Genomic DNA, 19,833 nt, shown 5'->3' with positions numbered 1-19,833 from the left:
ACTCCTTTTAATCCAGTTTATTTGGTTTATATCAATTTAGTTCAGGTCAGATCAGTTCAGTTCAATTTAACTGAATAGTACCACTTGCTCTAATCTTGGTCCACTTTCATATTAGTATAAGAAAGTAAAGTCCAGCTCCGGATAACAGATAATAGTTCTGTTGCCAATATTGGCTCCAGGCATCCCCCTCCCCCACTTCCCCACTTACTCACTTGACCAGCTTTGTCCAGCCCTCATCTCCTGCATCTTTGATCTTTTGGCTTTGTGGTCCAGCTCCTATTACCTCCTTTAGATTCTTTTTTGTTTTGACAACTTATTTGGACCAATTTCTGTGTCCTTCCAATTTCAGTCTATTTCACTAATCTGTTGACTTCTTATAATCCATTCAATTTTGATGACTGCAACTCAAAATGAGAGACACTTTGGCTAAATACTATTTCTAAAAAATTCACCAGCCTATAAGACTACTAGTATACCTTGACCTCCCTACCAGTGTATATATGCACTATGCTGCAGTGAGGCATAAAATGGCAGAGAAAGACCATGTATACTGTCGACTAAAAATTGCCTCCTTGAGGGGCCTCTTTGTCCTTCATTGTTTACACCCTAATTGGATAGAGCCAGAAAGGCTGGCCCAACCTAGAACTCCTTTTATGTGTGCTAATGCAATTCCTACAGAATGCATCGGGAAAGGCAAGCACATAACTGAGCATCAGCATCAGTCCAAAGTTCTCAGAATAAATTACTTTCCAAATAGTTCAAAGAGATTAAAAAAAAAAAAGGCAGACAGACTGTATGGCTGGCAAAAGTTGGCATCAAAGGCAGATGATGGATTTGAACAGCAGTTTGCTGTATTTTTATGCTTTGAGTGACAGCATAAGTGTCTTCCTGTTATTCTTGGCAAGGCAAAAAACTCAAAATTTGCCTTTGGGTTTTTTTTTTTTTTCTTTATTTTTTAAAACTCTAGTAATGCAGTGTTTTCCAAAACTGAGGAAAAGCATGAAGTCACCTTCTCTATTGCTCTGTCCAAAGAAGTATTCCCTATGATGAGTATTCTACGACTTCGATGAATGAAGTTAACCTTTAATTACCATAATGCTCTCACTACTCTCTCTGAGACATGTCTCCTAGTGATTCTTATTATCAGATCTAGTTATTCTTATTATCAGATATTTCTTTCTGTTTCTGATTTTCCTTTCTGAATTTCTAAAATGTCTACCCATATTTCTCTGAACTACATATGTCTGTATCATGCTATAATCCTGATGTGGGGTTATGACCCTCATATTAAGAAAAGCATTTAAGCATTTCCCTCAGTTAATGGACTAGGAGTGGAGATAATTATATAGAAGGGTGTAGGATGTTATAGAGTCTGAGTGAGGACTTCCTAACCCCCAAGGTGTAACATCTGATTAAAGTAACATTAGATGGCACCTTGAAAGGAAAATAAAGCATCAAAAGGCACCATGGTGGACAAATATACTAGTATGAGGACAATTCCAACTCTTCCTTGTGGTGGGGAGAGAAGGTCACCAACTAATTAGCTTAGCATTTATTGGGTCTTTATTAGATTCTCATTCTGTTCTAGAAGGTCTTTCCATGCTTTCTGTCAAATCTTCTATGTTTTCTGTCCTGTGTGAGTTATGGGAGTTGTTTAGCTCATAGCTTCTCAGTAGTTGTTCTTCCCCCAGTAGTTGTCCTGTACCCAACCTTATAGAATCTTGCCCTGAGCATATGCAGCTTATGATTTGGCCAAAACTTCAATACAGATTTCTGGAGCTGACAAGGAAAGATATCCACTTTACCACTCATATTAACATTTTACTGAAGATCCCACCCAGTTAAATAAGGCAAGAAAAATAAATAAAAGACAAACATATTCAACAGGAAGATATAAGACAGTGTTTTTTCACAGATGACATAATGACATGCATAGAAAATCCTGGGAAATTGTCAATCTATTATAACTAATATGTAAATTTAGCAAAATCACAGACTATAAGACTAATTAAAACTTAATTTTAATTATAGATAGTAACAATTAAATTTGGAAAATAAAATTAAGAAAACAATAACATTTACAATAGCTTCCCAAGCATTGGAAACTATTGACTTATACATATAAAACTATAAACATTGCTAAAGCTGAAGAGCTAAATAAATGGGGACATATGCCATATTCATAGATATACAATTTAATATCGTTATGATGTCAATCCTCATTAATCTATGAATTCAAAGCAATATCAATAAAAATCACCAAGCTTTTTAAATAAGATTGACAAGATGTTTATAAAATCATTTCAGAACCTCAAGTTGGCAGCTCTAACTTGAACAGCCAGTGAACTTACACAGTTCAGTGTGTAAGCCCAATGTTGTGTAATTCCTTCTCATTTCCTTGCACAGAATGCTGAAAAGAAATATTAATCTATGCGATTTAATCACATTTATATTTTTCACTCTTTCCTACAATACCTCAGTAAAAATCAAGTAATATTTCATCAAGGGAAACCATCAAAAAACAAAAGATAACCTACTGAATGGGAGAAGATATTTATCAATGATACATCTGATAAGGGGTTAACATCCAAAATATGTAAGGAAATCACACAACATCTCACACACACACCAAAAAAAACAACACACAATCTAAATAAAAAATGAGCAGAGGACCTGAATAGACATTTCTTAAAGATAGCTAACAAACAAATGAAAAGATGCTGAACATTACTAATCATCAGGGAAATGCAAATTTTTAAAAACATAATGAGAACTTGAAGCTAATATAATCTTAATAACCAATGTCACCCCAATAAATTTAATATCATTTTTTAAAATGTTGGTGAGGATATGGGAAAAAGGGAACCCTTGTGCACTCTTGGTAGGATTATAAATTGGTATAGCCACTATGGGAAACAGTATGTAGGTTCCTCAAAGCATTAAAAACAGAACCACCATATGACCCAGCAATTAAAAAACACTAATTTTAAAAGGCATATGCAGCCTGGCCAGTGTGGCTCAACTGGCTGAGTGTCATCCCATGCACCAGGAGGTTGCCGGTTTGATTCCCATTCGGGGCACATACCCTGGTTGTGGTCTCGATCCCCAATAAGGGAATGCAGGAGACAGCCAATCACAATGTGTCTCATCAATGTTTCTATCTTTCTCACCCTCTCCTTTCCTCTCTCTAAAATCAATAAAAAACATTTTATAATAATTTTTAAAAGGTATATGCACCCCTATGTTCACTGCAGAATTATTTACAATAGCCAAGATATGGACATAACCTAAGTGTCCATTGATAGATGAATGGATAAAGAAAAAGTGGTACATATTACAGTGGAATATTACTCAGCCATAAAAATGAATGAAATCTTGTCATTTGTGACAACACGGATGGACCTAGAGGGTATTATGCTAAATGAAATAAGTCATACAGAGAAAGACAAATGCCATATGATTTCACTTATGTGTAGAATCTACAAAACAAAATAAACTAGTAGATACAGAAAGAAAAATTATGGTTGCCAGATGGGAGGGGAGTTGGGAAGATGAGTGAAAAAGGTGAAGGGATTAAGAAGTACAAATTGCCAGTAATAAAAACAGTCACAGAGTTATTGCAGCATAGGGAACATAATCAATAATATTATAATAACTTATTAACTATTATAACCAAATGTGGCACAGCAAAAGATAACTGAGCTTAGGTCTACGAGGGTAGGGAAAGTGGAAGTGCGTGGAGATGTTTATCAACTTTCTTTTGTGAAGCCCAAGAACCAATGATGAGACAGTTTTCATAAAATAACAAAACATTGGAACTAGAATAACCTGCCTTTACTCCTTTTTTTCACTGAAGAGAAAAGTTGGGCCCAGCAAGGTCAAGTAATTTGCTAAGAATCACACAGGAAGCAATCAAACAATCCCTAGAATCTAGAAACACAGTAAGACAATCTATGTGTTTCTTATATATCTCAGAGTTGTATTTATGTGGAAAGTTCATTCATCCATGAAACCAAATCTGATTAAGTATCTTATTTTGAAATTTTCCCAAAAACTGGGAAACAAAGAAAGGAATCAGTGCAGTGGGGCTGAGGAGTCTAGAGCAGACTACCAGAGCATCACTCTTTGGTTAGCAGGAAACGGAATCATTCCCCACCACTCATCTCTTTGTTTTGCAGGGTCAAGTTTCCAAAGGATTTTGTAAGTCAAACCTTAGGCAGTAGAACCTATACTCTTTCTGGACTCTGCTTCTCCTTCCTTATTTGAAACTTCACAGCTAAGGAGATCGCTCTGAATGTTCACCCCAAGAACTCAATAATGACAGTGGTATGGATCTGTTTGGAGGCATCTGAAAATATCACTTATTTGCCTTAAAATAAAGAAATAAAACATTTGTGTTATTTGAGAATGTCCTAACTGTTCATGGAGAACACCCAAAGTAAACACTTTCTTTCCCAGCTTTCAAGAAGGGTGTATATTACTCGCACTGCCAAGAACAAAGCTTTAATCTGTGATACACTTGAGAGCTAAAGTGGATTTCAAATACATATTCAGCTTACCTCTTAATATGGGTCAGTTATTCTTGGAAAATTTCAGTGGCCAAATTGAAGAAATGTTCACAAGGAAATTAAAAATTGAAGTTATTATTTAAAATATTGTCTTTAAAATGTACTATTAATCAGCCCTAACCGGTTTGGCTCAGTGGATAGAGCCAGCAGACTCCAGGGTCCCAGGTTCGATTCTGGTCAAGGGCATGTACCTTGGTTGCGGGCACATACCCGGTGGCGAGTGTGCAGGAGGCAGCTGATCGATGTTTCTAACTCTCTATCTCTCTCCCTTCCTCTCTATAAAAAAATCAATAAAAAATATATTAAAAATAAATAAATAAAATGTACTATTAATCAAAACGAGCCTTTACAAAAGTCAATCAACCCTTTTTATGTCTCCTCGCTATGTAAATTGTTGCTAGGAAAGAAAACTATGAAGCAGTTACTACTCTTAGAGACCGTTTGCATACAGGGAAGCATTTTGTAAACTAAGCAGTAATTTCAACAAAGTAGTTTAGTGTCTTAAAAACATTTCTCGATAGCAAACATGCTTGCAAAAGAACCACTGTTCTAGTAATTATTGAACTACTTGTAGTCCCCTTGACATCATGTCTTTCCATATGCCTTTTCACATATTCGTGACAAAGATTTTATAAAAGGTAATGTATTAAAGGCTAGTTGCACTGTGGAATCTAAAATCATAGCATCAAACTTGTCATACTCAATTACATTGGGATGCACTTGTCTGTCTTGAACTTTGAGGATATCTTTTACTCATGCCTGGCTTTTTGGAACATAACACATTGGGAATTTGGAACATACTGGTTTACTGAGCTAAGCAGATCTTCCAAATGTTGACACAAAATCACATTTATTAATATCACTGACTTTCATCACAAAAGTCTTTAAGTATTGGGAAACTGTTAAACTCATGGTGGTGGATAATATTTTCCAAGATTCTAATTTTCTCTTTAAAACTTTAATTTTGCCATTGGCAACAGATACTTGTTTTCCCTGAAGTGACAAACTTCATTTGTTTTTGAGAAAATGTCTGCCAAACACCTGAGTCTAAATAACCATAGTCTGTCATTCTTTCTTGCAAGTAAAAAATATATGTATTTCATAAATAAAGTGGCAAGTTTCTAACTAAAATACACAACCAAATGCATAGAGAAAATGTGATATGTATATATAATACACACACAATGAAATATTACACAGCAATAAAAAAGAATGAAATCTTGCCATTTGTGATAACATGGATGGACCGAGGGTATTTTGCCAAGGGAGATAGGTCAGACAGAGAAAGACAAATACTGTATGTCACATCCTCTTTGTGTGTGTGTGCTATCTGGGATAGGCAGGATTCGAAACTCATTCTCCTAGTAAATGAAATCATGTTTTAAAGGCCCACTGGAAATAGTCCTTGAAAAACATTGTGATGAGTTAAGTGTAAATGAATCAGAAGTAGAAGGATTGGGTTTCCCTGGAAATACACATGGTCTGAGAAATGAAGGAAGGGAAAAATTTCCACCCAAGGTCCTTAAGAAAGGAGTGGAATGTGTTGCCAAGAAATGACAACCTGTTTTTCCAACACTCATTTGAATTCCCTGCCTTTCCTTTTCAGGCACCTGACAAAAAAAAAATATTTGATACTCAGATGCTTTCTTCCACCCTGAAGTGTGACTTCATTTCAATGAATAAGGTCCAGGCTTTCTTCCCATTACACACACTAACGGAGCACTGACAGACCTGCAAGAACAGCTCCTGGAGCAGGAGGAGGCAGGCAACACGCATGAAGTGCTGAGATTCTAATGAGCCTTTGATCACTGGCTCCTCACAGGGCCAGTAAGGGATTATGTTATGCTCCAAGTTAACAGGCAGAAGTTTCCATCCACAATAAAACCTGCTTTTCTGCAGGTAAAGGTGTGAATGATGGGGGCATGGTGTACAAGGTGTACCCTTTGCCTGCTGGTTCACTTGTACCATTCTTCATTGAAAGTCGAATCCTTCCTATCTCAAATATTATAATAATGGAGAGAAGAAAAATGGCTCCCTGGGTTTCAGTAACTAAGTGTATTGAATAGCTTTCGTGATGTAACAAATCACAGCATAATTAGTAGCTTAAAACAATAATGATTTATTATTTCTCGGTATCTTTGGGTTCCTTGTGTCTGGCCAGACTCAGCTGGGGCATAATGGTCCAGAATGGCCTCACAACTCTGGGTTGTGTCTATTGTCTTATCCTTCCATTTCTACTTGTTCCAAATTATGTATATTAATCACTCATTACATTTTTTTGCATATGGCAAGCAATGTTTTGTCTCATTATTTTTCTTTAATGTTTACGTACTTAGATTCACAATGTACGTAGTTTTGTACTCTGACTTGGTTTAGTAAAAATCACACTGTTAGAAATCACACTTAAAATAATTCCCCCAAACATAATTTTAGTAGATGCATAATATTATTTAATTTGGAGCATACCGCATAATTGAGGTCATCAGTTTTCTTTTGTTGATATTTGCATGATTCCTATGTTTCACAGTATAAATAATACCATGAGGAAAGTCTTTGTAAACAACATTTTGAATGAATCCTCTATCTCTTTTAGATCTCTTGAAGTGTGATTGCTGTGTTGAAGGGCAAGAACTCTTCCAAGGCTTTTGATGTTTCAGAATTATAGGGCAGGAAGGTCCAAACACATGTTCCCAGCAGCAGTGAGTGTCGCCCCACAGGGCACCCTCCTGTGGAGCCCCTAGGATCTCACATTTTGATAACAAAAGAGGAAAGAGAAGTGTTCTGAGATGGAAAAGCAGCAGCTCTGAAATGTTGGAGGGGAAGAAATCAGCCCCAGTAAGAACAAAAAGGGAATGAGAGTGACATCTTGTGGGCAGGACCTCCCTAACCTCACCTCTTCTTCCAGAACCTCATACAGTGTCATATATATAAGGTGATAAAAATTAGTTTGCATGAGTAAAGCCTATTTTTTCTAATCTTGTCTTTATTTATTAGCTACCGCTTTCCTACAATTAAATCTCATTTAGTTCTGTGTTTCTATCACTTTGGATTTTGTATGTCTGCATGTGATAAAAACCTAAGACAGAAGATTACAAGTTTATTTATCTTTGTTTATGAGTAAAGTCCAGAGGCAATTGTACAAGGTTGCCAGGTCAGTCCCATGATCACAGAGCACTCAGGACAGGACTTCCACCCCATTGTCCAGTCTGCAATGATCGTGTCCTTGCTGCAGCCAACAGGGAGAAAGGAAGGGAAGACAAAGCAAGCCTCTCCATTTAAGGATGCTTCCAAGAATTTGCACATGGACCCTTATGAGGAATCCTGGGAAATGTAGTCCTTTTTCCAAGTAACCATGTACTCAGCTAAAAATTGGTAATTCTATTATTATCCTATATAATAAAAGGGTAATATGCAAATTGACCCTAACGGCAGAACGACCACTCAACCAGTCACTATGAGGCACACTGACCACCTCTTGGTCCCTTTCCCCGGCTGGCAGGCTCCAATAGCCCAATGGCAAACAGGGAACCAGGTGTGGGTGGTGGTGGCGGGGGCAGGGGGGGATGGGAGGGGGGGTGCTGGCTGCGGGCAGCTCGGGAAGATGGCCCTGATCGCAGGCCAGGCCTAGGGACTGCGCCCGTGCACAAATTTTGTGTGTCAGGCCTCTAGTAGAAGGATAATATGCTATAGTATTTAATAACTTTTTAAGGTATATGAGAAGAAATTTTAAGAGTACATTAAAGAAAATAAAAATATATATGAAAAACTTGAGGAAGAACAGCCAGCCAGAAGAAAATGCTGAGCTTACATCTTGGGATATGCCATCAAATACTTCTAACAAGGACTTCTGGATATGTCAAAAGAATTATTCAAAGAAAGAAACTACTGCCTTCCTCGTCTCTTTTTATTTTCCACCCTCTCTAACTCCTGTTAGGGAGTCGAGGAAGCGTTGAGGAAGAAAAAGGGAAGAAACATTCTTTACCTCCTCTGGAGGCTACCAGATCTCTGACAGTTCTATCTTGGGGAAGAAGCTGAGATTTGGAATGAAATAAGTTGTATTATTACATAAAATCGGACCATTTTAGTTACTAATCGTGATAGTTCTGCTACTTAAAGTGATTATAGAACTTTTTAGGAGCAACAAGGGATCATAAGTGTCATAGATGTATCTGAGGGTGTATTCAGGAGCAGGGAAGAGCTTTCCTACTGAGCAAAGTTGAAATGGACAGTGAAAAATAAAAGTAAAGGTCACTTGTGGTTTGATGAGTATTGCTTATACAAAGCAATTGATACAATACCCCACAGGGTTGGGTGTGCTTTCTTTTGGTAAAGATTATATTAAGAATGAATGTAAGCAGAGGATGAGACACCAGGGCCGCATGTGCATAAGAGGGATGACCACGTGAAGAGACAGCAAGAGGTTTGGCCATTTGCAAGCCAAGGACAGAGGTCTCAGAAGAATCCAGCCCTGTTGGCACTTTTTATCTTGAACTTTGAACCACCAGAACAGTGAGAAAATTAACTTCTGTTGTTTAAGCCACTAGTCTGTGGTACTTTGTTATGACAGTGCTAGCAAGCTATTACATCCACCTAGAAAAGAAGTGCTTTCAGTATCCATATTCAGAGGTATGAGACCTCACTGGATTCCTTTAGGCAAGATTATACCAGATTTTATCTATGAATTTCATAACAGGGTGACAGAATTACATTCCTTAAAATTACATAAATTAATATAATACTTTAAACAATAAAGAATTTAAATTTTTAAAAATATTACATAAATTTTTTAAAAAAAGGAATGTAAGCAGTAGGGAACAAAGCATAAAGAGGCATTAAATTAATGTTGGTTTCCACCAGGCCAATGTAGCTAATGGTTGAGCCTCAAACTATGGGCCAGGAGGTCACAGTTTGATTCCCAGTCAGGGCACATGCCTGGGTTGCAGGCCTGATCCCCAGTGGGAGATGTGCAGGAGGCACCTGATCAATGATTCTCTCATCATTGGTGTTTCTCTCTCTCTCTCTCCCTCTCTCTCCCTCTCTCTCTCTCTCTCTCTCTCCCCTTCTCCCTTCCTCTCTGAAATCAATAAAAATATTTTAAAAATTAATGTTGGTTTCCTTCCCTTGATTTTTACTATTCATTCAACAAACATGGATTGAATTCACACTATTTACCAGTTTGGGTTTTCAGAATAAAGACACAGAAGGGGGAAGGGGGATCCCAGCAAACAGTAGGGATGGATTTTTAAAAATCTTATCTCGAGTTTCCTTGTCTAAAGATAATTCAATTTACCTTACTTACTCCCACCTGGGGGCCACTGTTAAAATTTCAGCCATGATTTCCAGAAGAGACTCCATCACTTGAGACTTGGAATCTCAACTGCATTTCATTAGCATATGTCTTGAGTTTTCTGAGCTCATTTACTTATTTTTCTGTTAAAAACTGATGCCAACTCAAACGGGTCCATACACAGATATGACAGACAGGATCTGAAACCATTTCCTGGGGGTAATGAGTAGAAACTTCCGTTTTCTCCATTAACATGGAGAATTTCCCTTTCTGCTTTCCTAGTTATACTCTCTAATGCCTACAAATTTTATCTTTAGTGACACCTAGTGGCTCCATGTTGTAATGAGCACGTGGTTACGCTTTGAAGTTTTCTCTGGCTGAGTATTGGGCCAAAAGAGGCTGGGTTTGGGTTTGCTTTTCATCTTTATCCTTGTCCAAATGTCATGGGAGAAAAAATTACTTTGTATTCTTATGGCAATCCAGATTCTCCCACTCCTAGTTGTAAAAGAGAATTTAATATCTGTGCTCCCACATCATTGATGGGATGTCAAAAATCTCTGGAAGAGAGGTGCTATGTGGTAATAATTGTAAAGCAGCTCCCTTCCCCTCCTTTGAAAGCTAGGGAGGTGTTACAAAAAAACACTGGGGGGAAATGGGGAAAACAATGTCAAAAGTTTCCTTTCTTTGGCTGGAGCAGAGTCATGCTACCAAGATTTTTAGAGAGGAAGACGCCAATGATTCACATTTTTCTGTCTGGTTTGAACTTGTGATTATTTAAAAGCAAAATGAAAACCAGAATTTGACATTCCAGATTTGAAAGCCATTTCAAGATCATTTTATAACAGACCTAATTGTGGTTCAGCACTTAGTTATCTCATTCTGTCATTTTCTCTCTACCCATAGATTATAAAAAATTGGACAGAGTCAGTAATTCCCAGAGAATAGAATAATTCAGTCCAAAATGACATTCTTCTTTCTGAGTTCTAAATAGAGAGAAGCACAAAAATAATATTCATTCTTTATGAATATTATTCATATTTTTAAATTATTTTAAAAGTTAGTCTTTTTCCTCTTCATTCCAATCCCACCCCCACCACCACTATCATGCATTTATCCTCTTAGCCCATGTTTTGTAAAAATAATTTGCTGTTTACATATGCACTCATCAAAAAAGTTCTCTGTGTGTTTTAATTATATAAATACTAGAGGCCCAGTGCACGAAATTTGTGCACTGGGGGGGGGAGGGGGTGTTCCTCAGCCCAGCCTGCACCCTCTCCAATCTGGGACCCATCGGGGGATGTCTGACTGCCGCTTTAGGCCCGATCCCCTAAACTGGCAGTCGGACATCCCTCTCACATTCTGGAATGGCTGGCTCCCAACCGCTTGCCTGCCTGCCCCTAACTGCTTCTGCCTGCCAGCCTGATCACCCCCTAATCACTCCTCTGCCAGCCTGATCGATGTCTAACTGCTCCCCTGCCGGCCCGATCGCCCCCAACTGCCCTCCCCTGCAGGCCTGGACCCCCACACACACAACTACCCTCCCTCCTCTGCAGTTGGTCACCCCCAACTGTCCTCCCTCCCCTGCAGGCCTGGTCACCCCCAACTTCCCTCCCCTGCCCACCATCTTGTGGTGGCCATCTTGTGACCACATGATGCAGCCATATTGTGTGAGGGCATGATGATCAATTTGCATATTACCTCTTTATTATATAAGATTATTGTACTTCAGGTAGCATTCTATAATTTCTTTTTGTTCTTTTTTTATTTCTTTATTGATTAAGGTGTTACATATGTGTCCTTATTCCCCCATTATCCCCCCCACTCATGCTCTCACCCCCCTGTTGTCTGTGTCCATTGGTTAGGCCCATATGCATGCACACAAGTCCTTTGGTTGATCTCTCCTCCTTACCCCCACACTCCCCTACCTTCCCTCTGAGGTTTGATAGTCTGATCGATGTTTCTCTGTCTATGGATCTGTTTTTGTTCATCAGTTTATGTTGTTCATTATATTCCACCAATGAGTGAGATCATGTAATATTTATCTTTCTCTGACTGGCTTATTACACTTAGCATAATGCTCTCCAGTTCCATCCATGCTGTTGCAAATGTAAGAACTCCTTCTTTTTTACTGCAGCATAGTATTCCATTGAATAGATGTACCACAGTTTTTTAATCCACTCATCTGCTGACGGGCACTTAGGCTGTTTCCAAATCTTAGCTATGGTAGATTGTGCTGCTATGAACATAGGGGTGCATATATCCTTTCCAATTTGTGTTTCTAGTTTCTTTGGATATATTCCTAGAAGTGGGATCACTGGGTCAAATGGGAGTTCCATTTTTAGTTTTTTTGAGGAAACTCCATACTGTTCTCCACAATGGCTGCACCAGTCTGCATTCCCACCAGCAGTACACAAGGGTTCCTTTTTCTCTGCATCCTCACCAGCACTTGCCATTTGTTGATTTGTTGATGAAAGCCATTCTGACAGGTGTGAGATGGTACCGCATTGTCGTTTTGATTTGCATCTCTTGGATGATTAGTGACTTTGAGCATGTTTTCATATGCCTCTTGGCCTTCCTTCTGTCTTCTTTCAAAAAGTATCTATTTAAGTCCGTTGTTCATTTTTTTATTGGGTTATCTTCCTTTTGTTAAGTTGTATGAGTTCCCTGTAAATGTTGGAGATTAAACCCTTATCAGTGATAACATTGGCAAATATGTTCTCCCATGCAGTGGGCTTTCTTGCTGTTTTGTTGATGGTTTCTTTTGCTGTGCAAAAGCTTTTTATTTTGATGTAGTCCCATTTGTTTATTGTCTCACGAGCCGTGCTTTGCTGCTCTGTTGACTAATGAGTTTGCCGACCACTGCCCTAGGAGCAGTATCAGTGAAGAAACTGTTTCAGCATATGTCTGAGATTTTGCTGCCTGTGGATTCCTCTAGTATTTTTGTGGTTTCCTGTCTTACATTTAAGTCCTTTAGCCATTTTGAGTTTGTTTTTGTGTATTGTGTAAGTTGGTGGATCTAGTTTCATTTTTTTGCATGTGTCTGACCAAATTTTTCAGCACCATTTATTGACAAGACTGTCGTGACTCCATTGTATGCCCTTGACTCCTTTGTCAAATATTGAGTTGGCTTGAGTCAATTTCTGGGGTCTCTGTTCTGTTCCATTGGTCTATATGTCTGTTTTTGTGCCAGTACCAGGCAGTTTTGAGAACCGTGGCTTGGTAATATAGCTTGATATCTGGTATTGTGATCCCTCCAACTTTGTTCTTCTTTCTCAGGATTGCTGTGACTATTTGGGGTCTTTTTTTATTCCAGATGAATTTTGGAGAGTTTGTTCTAGACCTTTGAACTATGCCGTTGGTATTTTAATGGATATTGCATTGAATCTGTAGATTGCTTTGGGTAGTATGGACATTTTAATGATGTTGATTCTACCAATCCATGAACATGATATGTTCTTCCATTTGTTTATGTCTTCCTCTATCTCTTTTTTTTAATGTCCTATAGTTTTCCAAGTACAGGTCTTGGGAAACATATCTTTAAAGAACTAAAGAAAAGTATACTAATAATGTCTCTCTCACCAAATACAGAATATCAAAAAAGAAATAGAAATCATACAGCCTAACCAAATAGAAATACTGGAGTGAAAAGTATAACTGAAATAAAACACTTACTAGAGTATCTCAAGTGCAGATTTAAGTAGCAGAAGAAAAAATCAGCAATCTTGACAATAGGTTAATTGATGTTATCTAATCTAAAGAAGAGAAATAAAAAATAATGAAAAAATAAACAGAGCCTCTGGGACTTGTGGGACATCATCAAGCATACCAAAATATGCCTAATATGAGTCATAGGAGAGGAAAGGAAGGAGCAGAAATAATATTAGTAAAAAAAAAAAAGTCCAAAAAGCTCACCAAATTTGATTTTTAATACCCTAACCTACACATACAAGAAACTCAGAGAACATCAAGTAGCATGTCTAAAGACAAAGATAAATAGAAATATTTAAAAATGAGTTAAAAACAACTCAAATCATATAAGGTACTGTCATAAGATCAACAGCTGATTTGTCATCAGAAAGTATGGAGGCCAGAAAGTACTGGGATGACATATAAAAAGGGCTGAGAGGGGGGAAATAGTATGTCAACCATGATTTCTATATCTGATAAAACTATGCCTCAAAAATTATAAATGAAATAAACACTCTAATAAAAAGAGACAGGTAGAATGGATAAGAAAATGATCCAAATATTTACTGTTTGCCAGGGATATACTTTAGATTCAAAGATACAAATGAAAGTAAAAGTATGGGGAAAAGTATTCCATCCAAATAGTAATCAAAACAAGCATGATGTGGCTCTAATATTATCAGACAAAATAAACTTTCAAACAAAAAATTATCACTAGAGACAAGAAGGTCATGTAATGATAAAAGAGTTGATTTATCAGGAAAACATAATTATAAATGTTTATGCAATTAACCAAAGAGCCCCAAAATACATTGAGCTAAAAATTACAAAATATGAGGGAGAAATAGAAAATTCAGTAATAATAGTTGGAGACTTCCATACTCTACTTTTAATAATGAATAGAACAATCAGGAAATCAACAAGAATATAGAATACTTGAATACCATGAACCAAATATATCTGAGACATCTATTGAACACCCTACCTAACAACAGCAGAAAACATTCTTCTTAAGTGCACATGAAACATTCTCCAAGATAGACCACATGAAGCCATAAAACAAGCTAGAATACATTTAACATAGCTGAAACAATGCAAAGTATATTGTGCATAATAATACAAAGTATTCTGTCCACTAAATGGGAGAAAATGTTTGCAAATCTTATATCTGATAAGTGGCCAGTGTCCAGAATATATGGAAAATCACTTGGAATTCAACAACAAAAGACATAACCCAGTTTAAAAATAGACATTTCTCTCCCTGACCGGTTTTTCTCAGTGGTTAGAGCAGCAGCCCATGGACTGAAGGGTGGTGGGTTTGATTCTGGTCAAGGGCATGTACCTCAGTTGCAGACTCGATCCCCAGGTCCAGTCAGGTCATGTGCAGAGACATTGATCTGTCTCTCTGACATTGATGTTTCTCTCTCTGTTTCTCTCCCTCCCTTCTATTCTCTCTTAAAAAAAAAAAAAAGTCAATGGATCAGGTGTCAGTACTTTCTAGGCAGGAACCACATCCATTCCAGAATGGAATCTTGAAATATGTGGTTGCCATGACAAGGGACAACATCTCAAAGGATTCCTTGGTTGACTGAGCATTTTATCTTTGGCTAAGACATAAAGTTTCTCTTCACTACGCTGCCTCGCCAACAATTACAGAAAAATTACACACATGTAAGTGACTTTTCTCCTATTAATTCTTCAGTCAGTCAAATGGCCGTCTTCTTTCTAGCCTTGGCTACTTAGTTTTTGTTCTGTTTCAAGAAAGAAGTATGGATATATTAGAATTACCTCACCATGGGCCCTCCTCTAAAGTTCTTACAAGATTTACTGTTTGGAAGAGTTTATCTTTGCTAGTTAATCTCCTAACTTCATATCTATTTTCTCTTCTACCACCTGACTACATTCCTCCTATCTTGCAGACATCTTGAGCACCTATGTTAAGTAAGTTACCCATTAGTTGACACCCACCAACGTTTGGTCTTCCCCCAAGCACTCCAGCTCTGAAGTTGAACTCCGTCCAGAAAACATTTCATTTTACTCAACGAAATAGAAAAAAATCCATCAGGTGGTGAAAAGCTCATGAGACTAAACAGTTTAAATATCAATTTAAAATGTCAGTCACAATTTATTAAAATAAAATCATACACATGTAAAGACATAGAATAAGAAAAATTGTATCATGGGGAAACTCTAGATCTGTCCTGTAATTTCTTCATATATGTATTTAATCCTGTGAGATTTTTAATGAATTCTGCCAACAACCTAAATGACCTTGGGAGAGGATCTTGAGTGTCAAAGGAGAGAGCAATCCATGACAACCACTTGACTCCAGCCATATGAATAAATACTTCATCCTATTTATTTAAAATTCTAAACAGAGCCTGACTCTCTGACCTACAGAAACTGTCAAATGATGAATGGGTAGTTTTTTAAAAAACATTAAGTTTGTGGTAATTTGTTACACAGCAATAGAAAATTAATACAAGCTAAAACTAATACTACATAACATAGTAGCATCAAAATTGATAAAGCACAACAAAACTATAGGAAAGTTACTGGTTTATGTACTAATACAAAGTACTCTTTTGCAGCATTAGTAGTAGAAGACTAATTCACCTCTGTCATCATGATATCAAAGATTCATAAATTAAATAGGAGTCCAAGACGGAGTAAAGAGAAAGGTAAGTGTGTGTGTATGTGTGTGAGAAACCCATATATCAATCTCTATCCATGAAACAAAGAATATATCTATTTTTCTAATGCTCACAAAAAGGTATATTCATAAAGGATAACTATACATATATGTTTCTGTATAAATCCCAAAATGTAGAAATATTCTCTGATCACAATGCAAATAAAAAGAAAATAAGAAACTTATAAAACAAACAAACATATAAACAACCTACTATTTGCCATCTAAACTAATTTATTTTAAATAATTCTAGGAACAAAGAGAAAATTAATACAGAAATTATAGAATGTTGACAATACTTAATTTAGAAACTATAGCATACAGCCAAAATGGGATAAAGAGAAAAATTCATAACCTTAAGTACTCAGAATAATAAACCAGAAAGAATGACAATGAATAAGTCAAATATCCAAAACAAGAAGTGAGAAAAAGAACAACAAAATAAATCCAAGAAAGGCAAAAGGAAAGAACGCCTACCTACATTAAAGATGAAGCTGTATTCTTCAATTTGAGACGATAAAAATAGTAGGACTAAAGAATGAAATCAACCCAGCCAGCATAGCTCAGTGGTTGAGAATCAACCTATGAACCAGCAGGTTATGGTTCGATTCTCAGTCAGGGCACATGCCTGGGTTGCTGGCCCAATCCCCAGAAAGGGTATGCAGGAGGCAGCTGATCAATGATTCTTTCTCATCATTGTTTCTATTTCTCTCTCCCCCTCCTTTTTCTCTGTAATCAATAAAAATATATTTTTAAAAAGAACTGAATCTACAAGATAGATTTAAAACTTGACTAGAATTTTTGTCTTAATAAAAATTATCATGTGAATTTTCTCTTTTTTTTAAAGCAATTAATGTTGAGAATTGTATAATAGGTTTTCTTTTATTGAGCTATCCTTGTATGTTTGGAATAAATACCACTTGGTTATAGTTCAGTATTCTTTTAATGTGTTTCTGTATCCTGTTTGATAATCTTTTTGTTAAGTGCTGTGCAGTAATACTCATGATGAATTTGTCTGAAGTTTTAGTGTATGTGTGGGTATGTGTTGGGCTTGGCTATCAAGTTCATACTAGCTTCAGATTTTGGGATATGCCCCACTCAGTGATAAGAAATTAAATGTACTTCCTTTTAACTGGTCTCCTTCTCCTCCCTGACTAGTAACTAATCTCCAGATTCTGAGGTCCATTGTGAAATGGCAACACCTGGTAAGTTATAATCTATAAGGATGTTAATGGAACTAAAATCTCTTGGGGGAGGAGGGAATTACTTGTTCATTCTCTCTATCATAAGGCTGTCATAATTAATGTTTAAAATAGTGTCTGTGGGTGAAAGTGGAAAAATGGCAGTTTGATTCAACACAGTCTTTGGCTTTTTCTCCCTACAAAATCATGTTCTTGCTCACCCTTGATGCCCTTGGAAATGACCTTCAACACTAATTCAAAAGGATGAAAGTTTGACCCATCCCTCTGTTAGCCCACTCATCCCTCTCCTGACAGGTCTGCTGCAATATTTCATATCCTTCCATCATCACAGTGAAAATCCTTCCCACTAAAGTGTGTCCAAAGCCATGACCAACAGGAAGAGGACAAGAAGTGATGCTGCGGGCAGACAATATATATATTCTCCCCCAGTTCACAGCCACAACCCCAGAAAAATAAAGATGAGTAGAGCTGTGAGAGAGAAAACCTCTTCCCCATTCCGATAATAGCAAAAATAGCATAGCATTTATATAGCGTTAGGCATGCTCTGAATGCTTTAAATAAATAACTCATTTAATCCTCACAACAAACAGCCCTATAGGATAAGGACTACTATTATCCCAACTGGACAAATGAGAAAACTGAAACAGTTTCCTGTGGTCACATAACTACCAAGTATCAGAGACAGGATACAAATTCAGGGAGTCTGGTTCCAGAGTCACTGGTATAAGCACCAAGCTAACCTATGTCAACCCTGAAACCAAGAATCTCACCTGCACTGGGAGTGGAGGAAGAGCTGTATATAAATGATGAGGTTGAAGATTTTAAATAAACAGGATTTGGTATTAATAATAATGGTGAAGCTATTTTAATAACTCAAAGAGATGGAAAATTCATAGAATAGAAGTCAGTAATACAGACAGTTACTTAGAAGGGATTCCAGGGTAGGAGGTTAGCAGAGCACAGGGGCAACTGTTATAGAAAAAATAGAACCATTTTCTATTTTTCTCAGCCAAAAAAATGTTATTAACATTCCTATCTATAAAACATAAAAGCCTAAGCAACCTTTATGACCAAATCACCATAACGACCGGTCGACCAGTTGCTATGATGCACGCTGACCACCAGGGGGCAGACATTCAACACAGGAGCTGTCCTCTGGTGGTCAGTGCGCTCCCACAACCAACCTCCCGCAGCCGGCCAACCTCCCGTAGCCCCTAAACCCCCCCCCACACACTCCAGCAGGCCAGCCCCGATTGGCCCCAATTGGGACTGGGCAAGACGCCCCGATTGGCCCCAATTGCTGGCCAGGCCAAGGGACCCTGCCCATGCATGAATTTGTGCACCAGGCCACTAGTATAAAACCAGCCACAATTGTACACTCTAGGATGGAAATGCAGGTCTGAGAGCTGGCAGAGGTGAGAGGACTTGGAGACTTTGTCCACTGTTTACACATCTGTACATGTGTGTGCATTGCTTTTTAAAGTGTTTATGTAAATAGGGCATAATGCTTTAAGAGTTTGTTGAAAGAGACATTTCTACAGACAATCTACATTTCATCACTGGGTCAAAATATGCATTTGTATGTAAATTTGCAATATTAAGGATCAGTGAAAACCAGAAAAACCATAATACGGAAAGTGCATGGTGTAATGACACTGGTTCTGGGGACTTCTACAATAGTGGGAAAAAATTTAACTAGCTCTTGGAGTGATGGGTGAATTTATTCTGAGTGTAATCATCAGCTCTCTCATTATCTGGCTTTGGCAAGGGTGGTGGGGACATGACACCATCAGCAACAGCATCACTATGTTCAGTAAAACCCCAGCACAGACAGCAAGCCTAGCAGATAAGGGCTTGAGATATTCATGTCCTTGCCTCAGATATCCCATCTCTCCACACTTTTCTTTTGTCAATCCTCAACAAAGGATTTTTTCCCCAATGATTTTTAGAGAGTGGAAGGGAGGGAGAGAGACAGAAAGAGAAATATCAATGTGAGAGAGAAACATCAACTGATTGCCTCCAACACATGCCCCGACCTGGGATGGGAACTGAACCTGCATCCCAGGTATGAGCCCTTGACTGTAATTGAACCTGCGACCATTCTGTGCATGGACCAATGCTCTAACCACTTAACACAACAGCCAGTGCTCTCTGCAAATTTTTGATATTTTGCTGTTGTCTATAGATTCTAGTGATCTAAAAGGTGAAGATTCACATAATACTTTAGAGCAGGGGTGGGGAACATCGAGCCCATGGGTTGTATAAGGTCAACGAAATCATTTGGTCTGGCCCTGCCAAAGCATTAGGGGTGAGCTAATTAAATATTTGACCAAATATAGCAAGCTAATTTTTAAGTTGATAATTTTGTATGGCCCAAGAATGATGTTATAAATATCC

The sequence above is a fragment of the Plecotus auritus genome, assembly GCF_963455305.1.
Source record: "Plecotus auritus genome assembly, chromosome: 12".
NCBI lineage: Eukaryota > Metazoa > Chordata > Mammalia > Chiroptera > Vespertilionidae > Plecotus > Plecotus auritus.
Note: the sequence above shows the minus strand (reverse complement) of the source record.